Source organism: Anolis carolinensis, chromosome 5, assembly GCF_035594765.1.
Source record: "Anolis carolinensis isolate JA03-04 chromosome 5, rAnoCar3.1.pri, whole genome shotgun sequence".
Classification (NCBI taxonomy): domain Eukaryota; kingdom Metazoa; phylum Chordata; class Lepidosauria; order Squamata; family Dactyloidae; genus Anolis; species Anolis carolinensis.
Window position 1 is genome coordinate 55,594,006 of NC_085845.1, and position 15,273 is coordinate 55,609,278.

At 36.7% G+C, this 15,273-nt stretch overlaps 1 protein-coding gene across 4 annotated transcripts in view; it reads right to left on the reverse strand.

Moving 5' to 3' along the window:
- Positions 1-15,273, reverse strand: part of marchf1 (membrane associated ring-CH-type finger 1) — a 178,933-nt gene that overhangs the window by 153,245 nt on the left and 10,415 nt on the right. The window contains exon 2 of one of the 4 annotated variants that reach the window (XM_062981349.1): positions 1,915-2,015. The exons of the other annotated variants lie outside the window; for them this stretch is intronic. The gene's annotated coding sequence lies outside the window, so the exon portion shown is untranslated. The remainder of the gene's footprint in view (positions 1-1,914; positions 2,016-15,273) is intronic. 4 annotated transcript variants of the gene reach the window in all.

Sequence of the window (15,273 nt, forward strand, 5' to 3'; positions counted from 1 at the left end):
GTTTTATTTAACAAATTCCGCAGATCTTGGCATAGCATGATGCAAAATTCCCAAACCCTGAGCAACTTTTTGCTCCTGTTTGTGTTGGTGGGAAGAAGGTTCTCAGAAGTCATTATAAATCAGGCCATAATACTGAGCATTATAACAAAGAGTATTATAATCATGAGTCAAATGTTATTGGATGGCACTAAAATGAATACTGTGGTAAGGTTTCAGATGAGAGGCCCACTCACTCCTATGTAATTCTGGGCTTTGTTGTTTAGTGAGGCACTAGAGTGTTCTGTCTGAAAAATGTTGCCCTGTAGTTGCCAACAGCATAGTTGTACAGTCCGAGGTCAGCCAGTCAATTCTGAATAAAACAAGCTTTCAAGGAACAAGCAGAATAGTCAAATTCCAGTCCTGATTCAATCCAATCACCAATCTTACAACTGGCAAGTCTGTCCAAAACTCCAAATAGTGTCCACAGCTCTCTAGAGCACAGAATCCAAGGTGTGGTTTCAAATGTTGCCACCAGCAATTGGGCAGCACACCACAAAGCCTTAAATGCTTTCACAGCTTATCTCTGTTTCTTGCCATTCATTCAACAATTCTGGTTGAACGTATCAGCTGAGATTTTGCTCTTCTCTGTCCCAGAAAAGAAAGCACCATTCCTCATTCAGCTCCACCAAACCCTGTGTTTGACCAGTAGGCTGAGTAGTTGTTGCTTCTGGATGAGGCTGAGGGAGTTGCTATCCTTGGCTAGGCTCTAGTTCCACAGCCAACCTTTCGTCTAGTTCCACAGCTAACCCCTCATCCATGACAATTGTAAATTCTTCACCCAAAACTTCAAATCCCCATGATCAGTAGGATGGAGCCATGCTAGTTAAGTGGAATAATAGTGCTGGAATTCTGTAGTATGTCCCAGATCTATCCACTACTTTGGGTACTTCAAATTTCTGGATCTCTCCCCCCTCTCCCCAAATGAATGCACATTCATAATCTAATTTGGACAACATGTGTTATTTACACTTAGGTTCACATCCCAAATATTCTTATATCACTTCCGAACTCACTGGAAAACTTTTGTGTGTGTTTTTGTCAGAAAATGACTGGTTCTGATGTATTTTGCATAGAAACTCATGTGAAACATTTATAATGATCGTTTAATGCTACTAGTTTTGTTTCATCTAATCACCAGTTAAAAATCAGTATTAGCGCAAGCATTCTTGGGTATATCCCTGGACATATTAAGCAAGGATTGGCAATGTGTCGCTTTCCAGATGAAGATAGTCTTCTATGTAAATTATAGTAAGATTACAGGTTTTAACAAATAAATAATGACTATCTTTGCCATCACTGTGCTGGTGAAACCATTTTTACCAGAACTGAATTAACCTATCTTAAATAATCCTGAAATAAACAGAAAATATGATATTTGCTTATTAAGTTGCTGTAACCAAAGCAACATATGTGAACAGTATGAGATTCAGAAAGATACACAACTTTTCTTACATTGCAATGAGATCATTAGTGCCCTTTGATTTGCATTATTTACTGCTAAAACTGATACTGTGTGCTGGGATTCCCCCCCCTTTAAAAAATCTATTTCAAAAATTTCAATAGCATGCAAAATGCTCATTTCTTTGATCTCTGGAATTTTGGTATTCTGTTATTTTTCCATTATGTGGTGTTCATTCAGTCTGAACAATTTATAACTGTGTAATCCTGTAGCACGAATATCAAATTGTCAATCTTATTTTATATGAATGGATGATCAAATGATATGACAATTCAACAGGCAAATAGAAACTAATAAAGCAAGACAATGAAGTTCATAAATTTATAAAGGGTGCCTACGAAGAATAAGATATTAATTTCTCTAAGTGACTAAAGTCAGTTAAATATGTAAGCCATTTTATTTATATTCCAACTAACCCCATGGTTTTCAACCATTGGCACTCAAGATGTTCAGGATTTCAACTTCTGAAGCTCCAACCAGCTTCCCAACTGTCAGGAATTCTGGGAATCCAAAACATCTGGAGAACCAAAGGTTGGGAAATGTTGCATTAGAGTAGAATTTCCAAAGTATCCTGATTTAACCACTATTCAAAACATGTGACTTAAAAAAATCAGCCACCTTCATTATTTATTTCTTTAATTATTTTAAAGGAAAATCTCTCTTTCTCTGATGCCTACACATTACTCAGGATAGTAAACAATGATTAAAATCACCAATAAAATATATTAATATTACGAAAGAGAAATGATAGAATACAGATTGTTTCAGCAGATAAAATAGATACAAGCAGTTCCCAAGTTACGAACAAGATCTGTTCTGTAGGTTTGTTCTTAAGTTGAATTTGTGTCGTAACAGGTATATTTTTAAGTGCAACTCAGTTTATTTATCTATTTAACTACACACACACACACACACACACACACAAGCTTTGAATGACATAGGGAAAAGTTAACACCCCTTGGGGTGTTTCTTTTGCTATCTGTGCCGTCTGTCTTATTTGGATTGCAGTTATTCTTTTAAATAGTATAGTTATTTTCTTTCTATTATACAGTAAGTTTTAAAAAGATAACTATGGATTCACCTCTTCAAGTAGATCGTGGTGCCATCTACACTGCCATATAATACAGTTGCAGAATACAGATTAACTGCATTGATCTGGATTATACAAATCTACACTGCCATAGTCCAGTTCAATGCAGTTAATCTGCATTCTGAAACTCCTTTATATGGTCAGTGTAGATGGAGCCTAAGATACCCAAAAGTCAAGATATGTACATAACAAAGGTATGTACAAATGGAAAACTTCTAAGATCTTGCCACTAAATTAGACATTTAGTGCAAACCTGCCATATTTATAAATAAATGATCCAGTACTAGCAGCTACTGTACAAATTTTTGTTAAAAATACAACAGAGTTCATTCTGTGGCTCATTTACTTATGAAAGGACTGTTAGAAGTTTGTAATGTTGACTTTTTCTGCCTAGTTAGTCAGTGTTCGTTTCCACTATCAGAGAGGCTACACTTTTGCATGTCTTTTAGATGACAGTATAACTAGATTCATGATTCAACTTGGCAGCTTGAAAGCATTTCAAATTTAAACAGACCACAGAGAATATAAATCCATATGAATTAATGGCAAGAGCTGTTATTCTCACTGGAATCAAGGCAGCACCAGTTTTAGATGAGTGTTTTTGGCTTCCTATAAACAAGCAACTAGGTGGCATATTAAATGACCACAGGAAACTCCAATATACTGAGCAGCTACTACACAGAACTACAACTGTCATAACACAGTTATGATCATATATTCTGTCACCAGTAGAGTCAACAGCATGACAATAACGGTAGTAGGAAAACCTAAATTGGTAATATCGACAGACATTCTCACAATATCCATCAAATGCATTACCCATGCACAAAATGAATAGCAATGTTTTAAATAGTTCCAGTCACCCTGCTGGTAGGAAACTAACATAGAGATTATGGAGATTACAACAGCAAGCAGACAATATATACCACTATGAACTGTTCAGGGAGAAAGGACAATGAAAAGGAAAAACAACAGGGATAGCAGTTCTGCTCCAAGGAGATGCTGAAATCACATTCATAAAACAGAGTGTACCATTTAAAGAGCTTCCTTTTCCAAAAGAAAAAATAGCAGGTAAACAAGTTCAGAACCTGGACCTTGTACTTCATTCAGGGGGAAAATACAGCCATATATGAAAAGACAATGGGACCTCTTGAGTCTTCCAGTGCCCAAGATCATAATATGTCCCCACCCATATCAGGTGAACAACCATCTTCCCTGTACTAAGAGATCACACAGTATAATAGTATACACACAGCATACATTAAGCTCTGGGTGTAATCTTTCTATATGGAACTAGAAGACAGGCAGAAAGAAAGGATGGAGAACATTGAGCTAGCATTACTTTTCCATGGTAATAGGTTCATATGCTCTTGATGGGCAAGAGGCTATGCTGATGGCACAGTGCTGCTGGTAAAGTCTCCCATGTCAGGCAAGGGAGCCTTATACATGCACTAAGCAGCTACTGGGCAGCAAGCAGTATGAGGAGTGGGGTGCAGTGCAGAAGTAGGCATGGAAAAACCCCTTTTTGAATGTATTTTTCCATTAAAACCCTATGATGAGACAAGAGTTAGTGCCATAAGATTAACCTCCCAGGTATGAAGGCACTCTATGCGTTACTGGGGCACAAAACAACTATGAATAACACTGCAACACATGGTAAAATGGATCTTAAACCAAAACTCCAGAGTATCCCCTGACTTTTCTTAATGTAGAGTTAAACTTAATTAAACCAGTTTATTTCACAATGCCTACCACAAGTGTAGGAATGTCATGAAGATAACTAAGATTAACCTCACAATGAGTATGGCTTGTTATGCCTGTGTGGATCAGTCCTATTCTCCCTACTTTTTTCTGTAATCTTTTAGCATGCTTTTTTTTTCAAAGAGTGGCAGAAAAGTGAAATATGATCACAAGACATGCAGTTATAGACATATTTCAGGTAGATCATGTTATAGTGGAATCATCTTTACCTTTCCAAGCATAGTACTCAATAAAAAGTGTGATTATTCATAATCATTTTGGGGAATGATTCTTTATCATCCTTTGTACCATTACATTTTAAGTATACTGAAAAATATCTGAACTTACAGCTTCAGGTTGTCAACCCTAATATTGCTAACTAAAGATAAGAAACTAGGAACCAAACTAAGCATGAAACAATCTCAACATCTCTAAACTTTCTTTTAAAAAAAACCAGCCAGAATCATACTGCAGGAGGTGCTTCTTACCTCATGCAGTTCTTAAAATTCAAACTGCCTCCATTGTGTAGGAAATTGTCTAATGGGAAGGGGGTGGGGGTATTGGGACACATTACCACTAAGGGAGAATTACCCATTTATAGAAGAGTTTAGAATAAGGAGAAATTTGAAGGAACAGTTCATAGCATTACACAAGGCAATACTGATATTGTCATGCATATTGCTAACCCATTGCAATAAAAATCTAAACTACAGCAATTCTTCAAATCTAAAGCATTACAATTAAAATTTATGGCAGTTTCTAAATGGTTAATCACAAATTATACAACTTTGACAGAATTCTTAATTTATAAATACACAGTGTGACTCTTACACTTTATGAGGGAGCTATAATTTGGAAGGTCTCAGTTTGCACACTATGCATAATTTTACATCATTGCAGCTGATTAACATTTTAGTGTAATCATCTGTCTTGTTTTTAACTTTAAGCCACATGAAACATGAACTGAACGAATGTACTTTTTGATGAGTATATCTGCTAGTATAAATATATACTAACTAAAACTGTTAGAACCATAGAGCAGCAAGGGGCCCGAATAACCATCTAGTTCAAACTTTGCTATATAAAATACACAGCTAAAGCACTCCTGCAGGATTGTCATTCAACATTTGTTTAAAGACATCCAATGAAGGAGGTTCCATCACACTCCAAAGCATCCATTCCACTGCCAAACAGCTCTTAAAGTCAAGACGTTCTTCCTAATGTTTTGGCAGAATCTTCTTTCATGCAATTGGCATCTACTAGTTTATGTCTTATTTTCTAGAGAAGCAGAGCTTGTTCTATCTTCTACATGGCATCCTTTCAATTACATATTTAAAAATGATTATCATGTCACCTCTCAATCTACCATTCTCAAAGCTAATTCTAGCTAGCTTTCTAGGTTGCACTTCACAGGGCTTCATTTCCAGACATTTGACATCTCAGTCAGCCTCCTCTGGACATAGTCAAACTTGTCAATAGCCTTCCTAAACTCTTGTGCCCAGAACTGGTCACAACATTCAGGCAAGGTCTGACCAAAGTAAAACAGAGTGTAGTAAAACTTCCTTCAATCTGGACCCTATATTTCTGTTGATGCAGGCTAGAAGTACATTTTTGGCTGCCTCACACTGTTGAATCTTGTAGTCTACAAGACCCTTAGATCCTTTTCACACATATTGTTGTTAAGCCAGACACCCATCCTGTATTTGTACATTCATTTCTTCTGCCTATATGTATATCCTTGTGGAAATTCATTTTGTTAGTTTTGATTTCCATCTCTTGAATATCTTAAGGTTATTTTGAACACTGATTCTGTCCTCTGAGATATTAGCTACCTGGGATAATTCAGTATCATTAGAAAATTTGATAAAAACGTCTACTACTCCATTATCCAAGTCAAGAAAGAAACCTGAGGTACCCCAATAGTCATTATATGAAGAGGAATTGTTGGTGAGCACTACTTGGGTCCCCATACACACCAACCTGATGGAAAAGGTAAATAATTCTCCAGAGAGCTGGCAACTCTTCTATACAATACATCTACATTGCAAATATTGCAAAGAAGACTCAACAACCTTCCCAAGGTAAAACAATATCTAAGGATATATACAGAGAGATTAAAGTATTTTCAAAGAGAGAAATTACAATGATATCAATGCACGTAACTGCACTTAGTCCAGTTATGTACTAAACTTACGACTGGAAGCAGTGTACAAAAAAACCCAAGAGTTCAGTTTACAGAAAACAAAAAGGCAAGATAGAATAAGGATGGACCATCCAAAAGAGAAGAATAGAAACAATATGATAATCAAAGGATATTTTATTCACAGACAGGAATAGGACCAAACTTCTTTTGGGACACATTTTAACATAAACCAACACAAGCCACAGCTACAGAACACTTGCATTCTATGATGTAATCTTACTCTGAATTTTGTGATGTTATTTCACCAAAATTTAAGGACAATTTATGAGACATTATAAAACACAGAACATAAACTCCTTTTTTAGAATAAATGAAATCACTACAAATTAAACACTGCCATTAAAATATGTGAGTGCTTTCTGGTAGAAAAGTTTCAGTGTGCCCCATGTTGTAATTCAGAATTGCAGAGAAAAGCAATTAAAATATAAATGTTATTTGCAAGATTCATCAGGTGGAATTGATGATCTAGAACCAACTGAAATAGCATGTCTCCAACTACAAACTACCTTAGACAAATTAGGAGTATCTATTATAACTGAGATAATTACTGAGAAAAAATTGAAAAAACTCATTAAGAGAATCGGCATCAGTCCACTGTACTTGCCTTAAAAAAGATAAAGACAGAACTATAAATATTCTAAGTAAGACACTTAGGTGGATGATGTAAGAGATTTTGCTACAAAATGGAACATACTATATAAGTTTTACAGCTAAAGATCAAACAAGCATGTACTGTGTTACTGATCTCGAAGTATTTGGTACTTGGATAGCACTTAAATGAGCCAGCAAAACTGGACAAACAGAAGGTCCAGCTTGGACACTCCTTGAAACATTACCATCTCCTAAAAGTACAGTAGAACCTTAACTTAAGAGTGTCCCAACTTATTTTGAGTTAAGAGCTGTCACTCAGTCCAGGTTTCATTTTTACATAAGAGCAGCATTTTGAATTAAAAGCTAGCTCCAGAGGGAGAGCTAGAACCAGAATACAGGGCTTTAGCTCTTCAAGTGAGCAGTCTCTGTGCCTCCGTGTTTCATGCCTCCGTGCCCTGTGCTCTTGTCTGCTTTGAGAAATTGCTTTCCACTTTGCTCTTGTCTGTTTTGAGGAACTTTGGGTTAATTGATTTTGTGTGGTTTTTATACCTGATATGTTTGGCTTCAAGAAGAGATAGAAGGAGGGAGAACAAGCGAAGGAGGGAAGCTGGAATAAGTACAGTAATAATAATACAGTACAGTCTCACTTATCCAACATAAACGGGCCAGCAGAAACTTGGATAAGCGAATATGTTGGATAATAAGGAGGGATTAAGGAAAAGCCTATTACACATCAAATTAGGTTATGATTTTACAAATTAAGCACCAAAACATCATGTTTAACAACAAATTTGACAGAAAAAGTAGTTCAATACGCAGTAATGCTATGTAGTAATTACTGTATTTACAAATTTAGCACCAAAATATCACGATGTATTGAAAACATTGACTACAAAAATGCGTTGGATAATCCAGATTGTTGGATAAGTGAGTGTTGGATAAGTGAGACTCTACTGTAATAATAATAATAATAATAATAATAATAATAATAATAATAATAACAACAACACTTTATTTTTAACCCACCCTCTCTCCCTGAGTATGAGGGAATAGAGAGAATGATGCTTCTGCCACTTCAGTTGGTGCTTTGTGCTTCCTTGTCACAACTTTGTGCTTCTAACATTGTGCCACAACTTTGTACTTCTACCATTTTAGAGTTGTGAATGTGAAGGTTTTGCCTTGCTGTTACACTGGCCAACACACATTTTGTTGCTTCAAATGTGCTTCCTTACCACAATGTTGAGCTTCTACCATTTTAAAGTTGATCATTCTTTTTGTGCTGTTCCATGTGAATATGCCTTTTCTAATTTAAAAACACATAACAAAAAATGGGTGAGGGTTCGGTTGGGTTTGAACAGATCAATAGCATTTCAATTTGAAAATTCACTTTAAGATAAGAGCTTGATCACGGAACAAATTAAACTCCTGTATAGACTATAGGTAAAAAGGTAAAGGTTTCCCCTGACGTTAAGTCCAGTCATGTCTGACTCTGGGGATTGGTGCTCATCTCCATTTCTAAGCCGAAGAGCCGGCATTGTCCGTAGACACCTCCAAGGTCATGTGGCCGGCATGACTGCATGAAGTGCTGTTACCTTCCCACCAGAGCGGTACCTACTGATCTACTCACATTGGCATGTTTTTCGAGCTGCTAGATTGGCAGGAGCTGGAGCTAACAGCGGGCGCTCATTCCGCTCCCGAGATTTGAACCTGGGACCTTTCGGTCTGCAAGTTCAGCAGCTCAGTGCTTTAACACACTTCGCCACCGGGACTCTTTTTTGTATAGACTATATTAATTGTTAATTCATCATTCACTTGTTCATTCAATTTGGGGACACTATTTTATTCCCCCTTGATGTCAACATTCCCCACTTTGGCAACTAATTTCAAAATACAAAACACAGTAAAATTTACAAAAAAAAATTAGCACATTTTAAAATGTGCAGTTGGGTTGGAAAAGTTGTTTACCAGGTCAGTAATTAAATGTATGTAGCCACCATTCAAATGTGGCCAATTTGTATAGTTTTCTCACAAAAACCCATACTGTGTGGTAAAACTCTGAAAACATAATGAAAGATGTCCTTTACTGGAAAATACCATCAGATATGATATTTTGATGTCCAACTATGCTATTTAGACACTTTCTTGTCTTGTTATGGAAGTTTACAGTCTATATAAAAGCAATTAATCAATTTGTTAATCCACTTGTGCAATTGAGAAAATGTGACTTTAAACAACAATTGGCATGTATTATCTTGTAAATCTGATGAAATCTTTTTTGTTGGGGGGGGGGGGGGGTAACAGCAAAGGAACCTGAGAAAATTTTACAAGCATCCCAGATATTTTTGCAAAATCTTTTTCACTTTAGACTAATGACACATCACCGTATAGCAACATTTTGAACTTCTGTTTGAGAACTTCAAAGTAATTTTAAAACACCTGTGACTGCTATTTTAAAATGGACCCTCAGGGAAAGAGATAGTTTCTAATTCCTACTAAGTTCAGAATACTCAGATAAGGAAGTGATAAAGCTAAGTGCTCTACTCGTTATCTACGTGAAACCTTAAAAGTAGACCTAAATCGCTCTGCCATGATTACTTCTTTATCCTTCCCTTGCTATTTCTAAATTCAGCAATAACCTGATAGAACTGGAATATTTGTTACAAAGAAGATTGCAAGCAATGCCAAATATTTTGTTAAGATCACATTTAAAATGTATGTAAATAAATTGATTTCCCTCAATAATACTACACCATCACCATGCCACAGTAGGAGAATTATACGTTCTCCTGCTCCGTAGTGAGGACTCACTGCCAAATTACTGAGCATACATAATAAAAAAAATACATCTTCACTGAAGCTCCACAGCAGCCCCGTGTTTTGGAGTGGTGTGAACAGTTGAGTTGGTTCCAATTCAGATCAGCCCAGCTGTTCACGTGGACCAGTGCTGCCATCCCTTTTTCTTTGCACTCCACAACCTGGGAAAAATGAAATGGTACTTACTTCTGCAATGTTTTGTCACTATAGTGGAAGTCACAGACAAGGTCATGGTCACCACTGGGTGCCTTTGCCAATGTCATCAAAAGCTTCAGCACAACATGAAGAAGGAAGAGAAATTGCTTCCTTTCTCCCACCCCTCTCCAAGGCATGGGTTTAGCACCGCTGGATGGTCTGGACTCCGTCCTGCCACTGCAGCAGGATGGAGTGCAGCAGTGTAGTAGGCCCTGCATTAAGTGGCTGTATAGATGGGCCCAAAGACAAATGTTTCTCTTTAATCAATCTTTATCCTTTCCACTGGAAACTAAAAACAAATTGTCAGACTTTATACGGAGCCTCCGGTGGCCTAGGGGATAAAAGCCTCGTGACTTGAAGGTTGGGTTTGCTGACCTGAAAGCTGCCAGGTTCGAATCCCACCCGGGGAGAGTGTGGATGAGCTCTTTCTATCAGCTCCAGCTCCATGCAGGGACATGAGAGAAGCCTCCCACAAGGATGGTAAAACATCAAAACATCCGGGCGTCCCCTGGGCAACGTCCTTGCAGACGGCCAATTCTCTCACTCCAGAAGCAACTCCGGTTGCTCCTGACACAAAAAAAGGTATTTATACAAATTACAGAAAACCAACTCACCAAACAAACAATTTGAGCCATTTCTTAATCTAAACATGAAATATAAAGCTCAGTATATTGCTTATACACGGCCAAGTCTCTCACACCAGAAGCGACTTGTAGTTTCTCAAGTCTCTCCTGACACAAAAAAATTGCTTATTCCCCACCCCTCTCCATGTTGTGTGGACGTTTTTGAGCTTTCCCAAAGCTAACTCTTACTACTGCTTAGATATTGCTGCATAAATTAACAAAGTACAAAATGTGGTATATTTAAGGTGTCCACAAAAAATTACACTAGAATCTGTAATTCTGAAATCTGTCTATAAAAGAAGGAAACTGGTAACTTATAAATTATTGTAATGGAATGTAAGATCAGAAAATGAAGGACTGTAGGTTGCATACCTGTAACTGTGTTTCTTTGAGTGGTCCATGAAGTGCTGTTGCTTATATATATATTTAATGTATAAAACACACAAGGTTATTGTGTTTCATTAGCAGCCAACATTTGTTTTGTCTGTAATATATTTATGTTGCTGTAGAATAAGAAGTTTTTTTCAATGGATCAGCACGAGACAACTTCAGTATAAGTAGTTTCTTTATTGGTGGTTTCTGAAGTGCAATCTCAGAATCTAAATTCTTATCAACAGAAAGCATCACTTTAGTTGGACATTGCCTTTGGAAATTACTAGGAAACCCCAATGACTCCAAAATGCTGCAACCAGGTTGTTGACTAGAGGAGGTTATAGAGATGATAGAACTCTGGGAGGATGTAGCTCTCCAAGGTCATTTACCCAGCTCTGCCCTCAACTTTAGGATTAGGGTCGCCCTAGGTTTGAAACAACTTAAAGACGCACAACAACAACAATCCCAATTAACAACTATCTCATCAGCCAAAAGTGGGCCCACACTGCCCATTGAAATACTGGTCAGTTTATGTTGGTTAAAATTGTTGTTCATTTTAAATATTATATTGTTATTTCATGTATCTTTGCTCTACAAATAAGATATGTGCAGCGTGCATAGGAATTTGTTCATTTTTTTTTCAAACTATAGTCCAACCCCCCCCCCCCCCAACAGTCTGAAGGACCATGAACCGACCCTCTGCTTATAAACTTTGAAGATGAAAAGCAGCTTCAGTGGCTGCTGATCCATTTCCAAGCAGAATTCAAAGGGCTGGTTATGATCTTTAAATCCATATATAGTTTGGGTCCAGACAGATCTCCCTGTATGAACTTGCTCATACTCTAAGATCTGCAGGGGAAGGCCTTCTTTCATTCCCACCACCATTACAGGCACACTTGGTGAGGATGCAGGAGTGTCTTTTCAACGGCTCTTCGTGCGTTGTGGAACTCTTTTCCTCTGCAGATCTGGTTGGACCCCTCCTGGCAGTCCATTCTGCATCAGGTAATTAACTTTTTATTTAAGAAAGCAATGTTTAGTATGTTGTGTCAGATGATGCCTTAATGGGGAGGTGGTGTCTTTTTATTTTATCTTTTTAAAATGGCTTTTAATATTTTTTTTAAACAAAAGTTTAGTTTAATTATATTTTAATTTATGTAATAAGAGTTTTTAAAGCTGTATTGTGTTCTTAAAAGATTCTACACCACCTTGGATCCCGAGCTGGATATAAATGAAAAGTAGGATATAAATGAAATTAATAGGCCCATTCCTCACATAGAAGCACATCCTCTCTTTTAAACATCCAGTTAAATGTAGTTTCAAGTAACACTAAATACATTTATGTCAAGCAAAAACAGTAAACACATTTATGTCAAGGACCCACACTGTCACATTATTTTTAACACTACAACAAAAAAAGCAAATCTACTACTAAGATAATGAGCCCTGCAGTCATTATTAATCCAGTTTTTCTGATGTTCTGCCTCTCTTTATTATCTTATTACAGGCTGACATTGTTTCAAACTATTCTATAGTGCTGCAGAATTATAGGTTAAATTTAGCTTTGCAGCTTCAAAAAAAACCCTTGTTCGGCTTCTTTTCTCATGGGAAGTTATTCTTTAGGCTCCACTCAACTTGGATGTTCACTTTCTAACATGCTGGGGGGTGGGGGTAACTAAAAACACTATTTCTCCAGAGGCTGTATTTCCCAGCATACCATACCATTAAAAAGTTTAGGTTTTAATCTGTCAGTTAACATATTGTTCACTCACTAAATCTTTACCAACTTCCATAAGATTTCTCTTTGTAATATATGGATGACCACCAGCAGCATCAAGATTGCGCAAATGGGTGAAATGATTTCATGCACTAATACACTCAAGCATGAGAATCAACTACAAACATGTGAAAACCAACACTGCTGCTATTAGAGGCAAAGGGCCACAGGATCTCAGAAAAGTTAATCTTTCTAATAGTAGCTAATTATTTACATGCTATTTCACCCCTCAGGTTCCTGTGATCTTTGTATAATAGCAACTGTAAGATGTTTGGGAACAAAATAATAAATGAAATTAGGCACAAAGATATGACAATAAATACAAACAAGAATGTCTCTCAAAAGGGGAAAGACACTCTAGATGACAGAAGAGACACATTATCAACAAAACAACTAAAGGTCAAGCCCACAAATAGCTTTTTAACATTTTCTGAAGTATCATCTGCCTCTCAGAGGGGCAAAAATGGAAACATGACTTCTAGTATGCTGTCTATCATTGCTGAGAGCTTAATGTAGTTCTGAGAGACTGCCACCTTCTATACAATTATAAAAAACTCTAAATAGCTTCTGACAAATTTGAGGGGGATCAAGGCAGCACTGAACTAGTCAGTGGCTCTCCTTCAATTGCCTGCCTCAAGTCTCCTAATTTTACTTTGTAAAAAAATATATTTTCATGAAACACTCTATGTATATTTCAATTACCACTTTAAAGTGTCATTCGCTTCTCTCCTTCCAACATTTTTTTATAAAGAGAAGAAAAATACAAATGCTTGAGCCCTCTGAAGTTTGAAATATTAAATATTAATTGCAAAAATATAATAGTACAATATTAAAATGAACTGTGATTGCTGTCCAATGTGCTGAAATTATTCATTGTAATAGTAAAAGCTTCAGAATCAATGTATTCCCAAAGAACTGTTCAGAGAGCGGTTTTTAATTATTCTTGGTGCATTTGAAAAATAATTTTAATATAATGTTCTACTACTCATTCATTGACTAGACAAAGAATTTACTTCAAAAGGAATTCAAATTATACCTCACAAATATATTATTATTGAACCTAACCCATCCTCCAAGGAATTGAAGATGGTGTACATGATTCTTCCCAGTGTTCCCTACCTGAAATATTAAAAGCTATGTGAAGTAGAAACACACTAATATCACCTTAACTACAGACTCGACTTATCTGCATTCAGTTCAATGTGTATTCTGTTTTCCGTGTTAGTTATTATTTCACAAGGACATAAAGAATATTTACAGTTTTTCAGATTCTTGGTGAGAAAAAAGATATCAGTTCTCTGGACATCCTGTTAAAACTGTGTTAACTACCACAAACATTTTCCTTATCTTAAAATAAAATGCATTGATTTATCTTAAAGCAATATATTTTAATTTAAAAGAAAAATATATCCAGACGGGACAATCAAAGAGTGGGAAATGATAAAGGTTAATTGTGGTCAAGGTAACGGTCTTCTATGGAATGGGTTGAAACAAAGGATCATCAACTGGAGGAAAAAGGAAGGTCAAGAAACAGATTTTGATCAAATTTTAAAGCTGAAATTAGAAAAGGAGAAAGGTCTGATGGGTTTCATATATAAGAAGTTAGTTCGAAAACAATAGAAATGGAAACAAATATTGGCCGAGATATGGAAAGAGAACCTGAACAGTAATGAGTTAGACATTGAACACTGGATCATAGAATCATAGAGTTGGAAGAGACCTTGTGGGCCATCCAGTCCAATCCCTGCCAAGAAGCAGGGAAATCACATTCAAAGCACCCCCGACAGATGGCCATCCAGCCTCTGCTTAAAAGCCTCCAAAGAAGGAGCCTCCACTGCTGAACAGCTCTCACAGTTAGGAAGTTCTTCCTAATGTTCAGATGGAATCTCATTTCCTGTAGTTTGAAGTCACTGTTCCGCATCCTAGCCTCCAGGGCAGCAGAAAATAAGCTTGGTCTCTTCTCCCTATGACTTCCCCTCACATATTTATACATGGCGATCATGTCTCCTCTCAGCCTTCTCTTCTGTAGGCTAAACATGCCCAGCTCTTTAATCAATTCAATTCAATAAAAACTAAATCTAAGTGGAAGTATGGTACACTAGCAGGACTTACTGGTACTGATATTAATCAATTCAATTCAACCAAAAATATTAAATACATAAGGACCAGAGAAAGTCAAAGGGAAATATTAACCAAATGGTATAGAACCTGAATTAAATGAGCTCACATAACTAAATCAACTACAAAATTATATTGGCAGAGTCGTGGAGAAATTGGTTCCTATATGCGTATATGGTGGGAATGCAACAAAGTACAAAAATTTTGTAACAAGGTAAAGAAGAAAACTGAAGAATTAATAAGGCATAAATTGGA